Here is a 10024-nt window from a genome sequence, read left to right as displayed (position 1 = left end):
TTTATTCAAACAAAACACTCAGGTACTCTCAAAAGCCCGTTTATCGGGCAGCAATATATATACACACATTATCCCGGAGCGTTTGCCCAGGAAAGGCGAGAGGGGGCATGCCCGGGCGTCCCGACCGAGGCCTGGCAAGTTGAACGCGGGCCTGCCCGGGCGTCCTGGACGAGCCCGGCATGGTGATCGCTCCGCGTCCTTGATAGGTGCAAGGCGATTGTGAAAACCCAGCGGTAGCCGCTACACACGTCCCCCCAGAATCGACTTGCACCGGCAGGGTCAATTTGAGGGGGGTCCTGATGACCCAGCCGAAGCGACCCCTGGTGGGTCGTGGGGGGGGGGGTCCGGTGTGGTGGTGGGCGGTCGAGTGGGGGGCACCGTGGACGGGGGACGGCCTCGCCGTGGCGGAAGGGCCACCCGTGGTGCTTGGTCGACGTCCACGTGCGCCGGCTTGAGGCGGTCCACCGCAATCCGGTCCGACCTGCCGCCGATGTCGATGACGAACGACTTGTCGTCCCGTCGCAGGACCCGGAAGGGCCCGTCGTACGGCGGCCGGAGTGGCCCCCGATGTGCGTCGTGACGCACAAAAACATACTCCGCTGTGCGAAGTGCTGAGGGGACGTAGGACTGGGGGTCACCGTGGTGGGATGTTGGCACGGGGGCAAACCGTCGGGCGGCCTCCTGGAGGTCCGAGCTCTGGTGAGCTGCGGACCAGGGACTGGTAGCGTCGGGCACGAATTCGCCCGGGACGCGTAGCGCCTGGCCGTAGACAAGCTCGGCGGTGGATGCCTGGAGGTCCTCCTTGGGGGCCGTGCGGAGGCCCAAAAGGACCCACGGCAGCCGGTCGGCCCAACCGCCGTCTTGAAGGCCAGCCATGAGCGCGGCCTTCATGGAGCGGTGGAATCGCTCGCACAACCCGTTTGCTTGGGGGTGGTAGGCCATAGTACGGTGGAGCTTGACCCCCAGGTTGCGGGCGACCGCGCCCCACAGCTCGGAGGTGAACTGTGGTCCGCGGTCTGACGAGATGTCCGCCGGTGCGCCGAAGCGGGCGACCCAGGTGGCGATGAAAGCCTGCGCCACGTCGGCGGTGGTGGTGGAGACGAGGGGAATGGCCTCCGGCCACCTGGTGGTCCTGTCCACCATGGTGAGCAGGTGTGTGAACCCCCGTGACGGGGTGAGGGGGCCCACCAGATCCACGTTGACGTGGTCGAAACGTCGTTCGGGCACGGTGAAAGGTGCCAGCGGGGCCTGGGTGTGTCGGTGGACCTTGGCCCATTGGCAGGCTGTGCAGGTGCTGGTCCAATCGCGGACGTCCCGACGAAGGCCGTGCCAGACGAATCGCGCCGACACCAGCTTCTGGGAAGCTTTCCGGCCCGGGTGGGAAAGGCCGTGGAGGGAGGCGAAGATGCGGCGTTGCCAGGTGACGGGCACGATGGGGCGAGGCTGGCCTTGGGAGACGTCTCAGAGCAGGACAGTGTCCGCGAAGGGGATGTCGGCCAGGCGGAGGCCCGTGTCCGCCGCCCGGAGGGCTTGCACCGTGGTGTCGGTGGTTTGGTCCGCCGCCATAAGCGCGAAGTCCACGCCCAGGTGGACCGCGTTCGCGCTGGCCCGGGAAAGACAGTCGGCCACGGCGTTGTTTTTGCCGGCGACGTGCCGGATGTCCGTGGTAAACTCCGACACGGCGGAGAGGTGGCGCTGTTGGCGGGCCGACCACGGCTCCGTGACCTTGGCCATTGCGTAAACCAACGGCTTGTGGTCGACGAACGCCGTGAAAGGTCGGCCCTCCAGGAGGTGGCGGAAATGGCGGACGGTCAGGTGTAGACCGAGGAGCTCACGGTCAAACGTGCTGTATTTGAGCTCGTTCGGCCGGAGCTGCCGGCTGAAAAAAGCGAGTGGCTGCCAAACCCCGTTCACCCATTGCTCATGTACGGCGCCCACCGCGTAGTCGGAGGCATCCGTGGTGAGGGCGATGGGAGCGTTGAGCACCGGGTGAGCGAGCAGTGTTGCGTCGGCGAGGGCCCGCTTTGAGCTTTGGAAGGCCACGTCCATTGCTGCGGACCAGGCAATGTCGTGCTTGGCCGGCTTGCCCCGGAGGGCTTCGTAGAGGGGCCGCATGAGTTGAGCAGCGCGGGGCACGAAGCGGTGATAAAAATTCACCATTCCCAGGAATTCCTGCAGGGCCTTTATGGTGCGGGGACGCGGGAACGTGGTGATGGCCTCGACCTTAGTTGGCAGCGGCACGGCCCCATTCTTGGTGATGTGGTGGCCCAAAAAATCAACGGCCATCGTGCCGAATTGGCATTTGGCCGGGTTGACGATGAGGCCGTGCTCGCTGAGGCGCCCGAACAGTGTTCGGAGGTGGAGGAGGTGCTCGGCCCGGGACGTGCTGGCGACGAGGATGTCGTCCAGGTAAACGAAAAGGAACGGCAGGTCACGCAGCACGCCATCCATCAAGCGCTGGAACGCCTGAGCCGCGTTCTTGAGACCAAACGGCATCCGTAAGAATTCGAATAAGCCGAACGGCTTGATGACTGCCGTTTTAGGGACGTCGGCCGCCCTGACAGGTACCTGGTGATATCCCCGTATGAGATCAATTTTCGAAAAAATGACCCGTCCCGCCAGACGGGCGGAGAAGTCTTGGATGTGCGGGATCGGATACCTGTCGGGGGTGGTAGCGTCGTTAAGGCGGCGGTAGTCGCCACATGGGCGCCAGCTGCCCCCTGGCTTTGGGACGATGTGTAGTGGCGAAGCCCACACGCTATAGGAGCGCCGCACAATGCCGAGGTGTTCTAAAGCGTCGAACTCGGCTTTGGCCACGGCGAGCTTGGCTGGGTCGAGGCGGCGGGTTCTGGCGTAGACCGGCGGGCCCGTGGTTGGTATGTGGTGCTCGATCCCATGCCGTACTGCGACGGCCGAAAACGTCAGCGGCGTGGGGGCCGGGAACTCCGTGAGCAGGCGAGCAAACTTGTTCACCGCCGGGAGGGCGCATGCCAGCTCGGTCGGCGCGGAGCTGCTCAATGTGCATACCAGGGAGCTGAAGGTTTCGGCGTTGATTAAACGACGCCGTTGGACGTCCACCAGCAGTCCGTGTGCGCAGAGGAAGTCGGCGCCTAGCAGAGCCATGGGCACGTTTGCGGTTACAAACGTCCAAGCAAAGCGTTGGCCACCGAAGCAGAGGGTGACGTTGCGCAGGCCGAAGGTGCGGATGGCCGATCCGTTGGCCGCAACCAAGGAGGGGCCGCAAACCGAGGACTGCCTGTCCTGGTCAGAGGCGGGTATGACGCTCAGTTGGGCGCCGGTGTCGCACAGGAAGCGCCGTCCGGACGCTTTATCCGTGATGAACAGTAAGTTGCCCGTGTGGCCGGCGATCATGGCTGGTAATGAACGCCGGCCCGGCCGTTTCCCGGCCTGCCGAAGGTGCACGGGGGTCGGCATGCCCGGGCCTTCTGTCCGAACCTGGCATGATAGTAACACCACGCTTGGTCAGGTGGAGGCCCTGGTCGTCGTGCTGGAGGTGGTCGGCTCGGTGTAGCGGCCGCCAATTGGGTCGGCAGTTCGGTCGTCGACCGTGCCGGGTGCTCGGGCGCCATGGGTGTTGCGTCGGACGGCGGTGGGCCCCAGGTCGCTGCCGCGATGCGCTGGCCTGCGGCGGAGATCTTGTCGGCTTCCCTGGCAAGGGCATGGGGATCCGTGATCGTCGTGCTTGCCAGGGCGAGGCGTATCGGGCTAGGCAGCTGACGGAGGAACAGCTCCCGGAACAGGAATGCCGGAGAGTGCTCGCCGAGCAGCGAAAGGATGTAGTCCATTCACTCGGAAGGGCGCGTGTCGCCGAGCTCGGGCAGGTCGAGCAGGCGCCGTGCGCGTTCCGCCGATGGGAGGGCGAAAGCGTCGGGGAGGAGCTTTTTAATCGCGCCGTATTTGTCAGCGGCTGGCGGGCTCTCGAGGTGGCTCAGGGCGCGGGCCGCGGTGGCTGAACCGAGCGCTGCTACCACATGGTGGAAGCCGGTGTCGTCGGCCGTGATGCCTCGCAGGGCGAACAGGGAGTCCGCCTGTGCGAACCAAACCGCCGCGTGAGCCTCCCAGAAGGTAGGCAGTTTAAGGGCCACTGCCGTGTCCATGTCGGTAGGTCACCAATGAAGGAGCTCGGGCTCCCACGTCGATCGGAAGAATGGACGCGACAAAAAGCTGGAATTCGTCCGAGTTGCTTTATTCAAACAAAACACTCAGGTACTCTCAAAAGCCCGTTTTTCGGGCAGCAATATATATACACACATTATCCCGGAGCGTTTGCCCAGGAAAGGCGAGAGGGGGCATGGCCGAGCGTCCTGGCTGCGGCCTGGCAAGTTGAGGGCGAGCCTGCCCAGGCATGCCCGGGCGTCCCGACCGAGGCCTGGCAAGTTGAGCGCGGGCCTGCCCGGGCGTCCTGGACGAGCCCGGCATGGTGATCGCTCCGCGTCCTTGATAGGTGCAAGGCGATTGTGAAAACCCAGCGGTAGCCGCTACACCCCAACCATTTCTCGGACATACATGGTCTGTTTTTGTTCAGAATTGGTACAAAGACGATACATGAGAGTATACATATGCTGAGGAAAGGGAGTTTTAGTGTCTCGTCCTGTCTGAACCGTTTGATCACGGTCCCTTCCCTGGATCCACTGTTCTCTATTGTCCTCCGTACTAGCTAGCCTTCACCGTAGGATTCCAGAGCCGACTTTTCATAGACATCATCTTGCATCAACTTGCATCATATTGCATCTACATCTTGCATCTACATCTTGCATCTACATCTTGCATCTACATCTTGCATCTACATCTTGCATCATCTTGCATCTACATCTGGCATCTACATCTTGCATCTACATTTTGCATCTACATTTTGCATGTACATCTTGGATCTACATCTTGCATCTACATCTTGCATCTACATCTTGCATCATCTTGCATCTACATCTTGCATCTACATCTTGCATCTACATCTTGCATGTACATCTTGCATCTACATCTTGCATCTACATCTTGCATCTACATCTTGCATCATCTTGCATCCACATCTTGCATCTACATCTTGCATCCACATCTTGCATCTACATCTTGCATCTACATCTTGCATCTACATCTTGCATCATCTTGCATCTACATCTTGCATCTACATCTTGCATCTACATCTTGCATCTACATTTTGCATCTACATCTTGCATCTACATCTTGCATCTACATTTTGCATCTACATCTTGCATCTACATCTTGCATCTACATCTTGCATCTACATCTTGCATCTACATCTTGCATCTACATCTTGCATCTACATTTTGCATCTACATCTTGCATCTACATCTTGCATCTATAACTTGCATCTACATCTTGCATATACATTTTGCATCTACAACTTGCATGTACATCTTGCATCTACATTTTGCATGTACATCTTGCATCTACATCTTGCATATACATTTTGCGTCTACATCTTGCATCTACATCTTGCATCTACATCTTGCATCTACATCTTGCATCTACATTTTGCATCTACATCTTGCATCTACATTTTGCATCTACATCTTGCATCTACATCTTGCATCTACATCTTGCATCTACATCTTGCATCTACATTTTGCATCTACATCTTGCATGTACATCTTGCATCCACATCTTGCATCTACATCTTGCATCTACATTTTGCATCTACAACTTGCATCTACATCTTGCATCTTCATTTTGCATCTACAACTTGCATCTACATCTTGCATCTACATTTTGCATCTACATCTTGCATCTACATCTTGCATCTACATCTTGCATCTACATTTTGCATCTACATCTTGCATATACATCTTGCATCTACATTTTGCGTCTACATCTTGCATCTACATCTGGCATCTACATCTTGCATCTACATTTTGCATCTACATCTTGCATGTACATCTTGCATCTACATCTTGCATCTACATCTTGCATCTACATCTTGCATCATCTTGCATCCACATCTTGCATCGACATCTTGCATCCACATCTTGCATCTACATCTTGCATCTACATCTTGCATCATCTTGCATCTACATCTTGCATCTACATCTTGCATCTACATTTTGCATCTACATCTTGCATCTACATCTTGCATCTACATTTTGCATCTACATCTTGCATCTACATCTTGCATCTACATCTTGCATCCACATCTTGCATCTACATCTTGCATCTACATCTTGCATCTACATTTTCCATCTACATCTTGCATCTACATTTTGCATCTACATCTTGCATCTACATCTTGCATCTACATCTTGCATCTACATCTTACATCTACATCTTGCATCTACATCTTGCATCTACATTTTGCATCTACAACTTGCATCTACATCTTGCATCTACATTTTGCATCTACAACTTGCATCTACATCTTGCATATACATTTTGCATCTACATCTTGCATCTACATCTTGCATCTACATCTTGCATCTACATCTTGCATCTACATTTTGCATCTACATATTGCATATACATCTTGCATCTACATTTTGCGTCTACATCTTGCATCTACATCTGGCATCTACATCTTGCATCTACATTTTGCATCTACATCTTGCATGTACATCTTGCATCTACATCTTGCATCTACATCTTGCATCTACATTTTGCATCATCTTGCATCCACATCTTGCATCTACATCTTGCATCCACATCTTGCATCTACATCTTGCATCTACATCTTGCATCTACATCTTGCATCATCTTGCATCTACATCTTGCATCTACATCTTGCATCTACATTTTGCATCTACATCTTGCATCTACATCTTGCATCTACATTTTGCATCTACATCTTGCATCTACATCTTGCATCTACATCTTGCATCTACATCTTGCATCTACATCTTGCATCTACATCTTGCATCTACATTTTGCATCTACATCTTGCATCTACATCTTGCATCTATAACTTGCATCTACATCTTGCATCTACATTTTGCATCTACAACTTGCATCTACATCTTGCATCTACATTTTGCATCTACATCTTGCATCTACATCTTGCATCTACATTTTGCGTCTACATCTTGCATCTACATCTTGCATATACATCTTGCATCTACATCTTGCATCTACATTTTGCATCTACATCTTGCATCTACATTTTGCATCTACATCTTGCATCTAAATCTTGCAGCTACATCTTGCATCTACATCTTGCATCTACATTTTGCATCTACATCTTGCATCTACATCTTGCATCCACATCTTGCATCTACATCTTGCATCTACATCTTGCATCTACATCTTGCATCTACATCTTGCATCATCTTGCATCTACATCTTGCATCTACATCTTGCATCTACATTTTGCATCTACATCTTGCATCTACATTTTGCATCTACATCTTGCATCTACATCTTGCATCTACATCTTGCATCTACATCTTGCATCTACATCTTACATCTACATCTTGCATCTACATCTTGCATCTACATTTTGCATCTACATCTTGCATCTACATCTTGCATCTACATTTTGCATCTACAACTTGCATCTACATTTTGCATCTACAACTTGCATCTACATCTTGCATCTTCATTTTGCATCTACATCTTGCATCTACATCTTGCATCTACATCTTGCATCTACATCTTGCATCTACATTTTGCATCTACATCTTGCATATACATCTTGCATCTACATTTTGCGTCTACATCTTGCATCTACATCTTGCATATACATCTTGCATCTACATCTTGCATCTACATTTTGCATCTACATCTTGCATCTACATTTTGCATCTACATCTTGCATCTACATCTTGCATCTACATCTTGCATCTACATTTTGCATATACATCTTGCATCTACATCTTGCATCCACATCTTGCATCTACATCTTGCATCTACATCTTGCATCTACATCTTGCATCATCTTGCATCTACATCTTGCATCTACATCTTGCATCTACATTTTGCATCTACATCTTGCATCTACATCTTGCATCTACATTTTGCATCTACAACTTGCATCTACATCTTGCATCTACATTTTGCATCTACATCTTGCATCTACATCTTGCATCTACATCTTGCATCTACATCTTGCATCTACATCTTGCATCTACATTTTGCAGACATCTCTGATACTATGAAGAGATAACCCACAGTAAGTAACAAATGGAGGTGGATTTTGCAAAATTCATACCTTACCTTAAACACACTCCCTTAAATAATCCTGTAGCTTGTACTTGTGCGACATGCAGACAAGATTATACCTCCTCCAGACAGTGTATTCTCTTGTCTTTGTTGCAAACACGACTCGGTCACATAATGGTTAGAGCGACCCTTTTGGTCTGGGAGTTTGGTTTGATGCTTGCTCATTCTACGCTAAGCATTCAGAGGATAGAGGATGGATAAAGCCAATAGGTTTGCATTAATAGGGAGAAGGAAATTGTTCACCATATCTACTACTGTTGTCCTGGCTTCACGTAGGCAAGAGCACAATATCTTGGATGTGAGGGAGCTTTGGGTTGCTCTTGTGAGATCGATCGGCTATCTCCGTGCCACTGGTCTATGATGGTGGCATCATCATGCTATGGGGATGCTTTTCAGTGTCAGGGCCCGGCAGACTTGTAAGGATAGAGGGAACAATGAATGGAGCCAAATACAGGCAAATCCTTGAGGAGAACCTGCTTCAGAATGCAAAAAACCTGAGACTACGGTGAAGATTTTCACTCTAACAGGACAATGATCCCAAGAATACAGCCAAAGCAACACTGGAATGGCTTCAGAACTAGAACATGAGTTTCCTTGTGTGGCCCAGCCAAAGTCCAGACATGAATCCCACTGAGAATCTGTGGAAAGACCTGAAGATTTCTTTTCACCGACGGTCCCCATCCAACTTGACAGAGCTTGAGCAAATCTGCAAGGAAGAATGGGAGAAACTTCCCCAAATCCAGATGTGCAAAGCTGTTACAGACAAACCCAAGAAGACTTGAAGCTGTAATCGCTGCCAAAGGAACTTCTTCGAAGTTTTGACTCAGGGGGCCGAATACTTATGTAAATGAGATATTTATTTATTTCATTTTTTATTATTTTGTAAAACTTTCTAAAAAAAAAAATCCACTTTGACATTATGGGATATTATTTGGAGATGAGTGACAAAAACAATCTCATTTTAATCCAGTTACATTTAATTAATTTGATTTTATCCAATTTAATATTTTGCCCTAAAGTTCCGCACGCAACACAGATCCCAAAGGAATTTGCGTCGCTGCTCCCCTACCCGTCATTGTCGGAGCAAGTGTTGACGGCTCCTGCCAGGTTTTCCCTGAAACGACTTGCCTTGCTGTGGCAATCATGGGCTTTCTCCCCGTTCCCGGGTTGGGCCGGGTGGAGTGGCGGAACGGGTATCCAATCCTTGTGGGTCATGCAGTCCTATTCCGAATGGCCTTCATAGTTACCTTGACCCCAAAAGGGGGTTGGGCACAGTTGGTGCTTGCCCACGCCACCGTAGGTCCCCTGTGTTTCCGGACACCACTTTGTACCTGCAGGACTTCGTATACCAAAACAAGTTGTCGCATTTATCTCAGGTCTAACAGCCCGCCTCAAACCAGAGACTTGACTTACGACTCCGGAAGGCCTAATGGAGGCCTCGAGGTTTGTTGCGATAGGACTGCCCAAATCCATCGAAACGTCCAAAAAACGAGAACGCGAGCTTTTCCCTCGGAGAACCTGGATCGGGGCAGCACCGTTTTCAACCCAAGTTTAGTGGTGCATGGAAACTCGTCATAACATGTGTACATGCTAACGTCACATTAAGCGCCTCATCACAGCAAGACTCACCTGAGGAAAATGCCACCTCACACTGATCAAGGGACGGTTAAGGAAAAGAACATGCAGCGAATGCATCGCAAGTCACACCTGGTATATCTAAACAGCTATCCGGCAGGTAAGTGGCACCAGATGCTCTATCACAAAATGTCTGCACTCCTGGAGCAATTTGAACAACAGCAATTTCTCTAAAACCTTTGGCCTACCATCACGAAGCGGATGT

Source organism: Myxine glutinosa, chromosome 9 (assembly GCF_964187855.1).
Source record: "Myxine glutinosa chromosome 9, kmMyxGlut1.1, whole genome shotgun sequence".
Taxonomy (NCBI): domain Eukaryota; kingdom Metazoa; phylum Chordata; class Myxini; order Myxiniformes; family Myxinidae; genus Myxine; species Myxine glutinosa.
Note: the sequence above shows the minus strand (reverse complement) of the source record.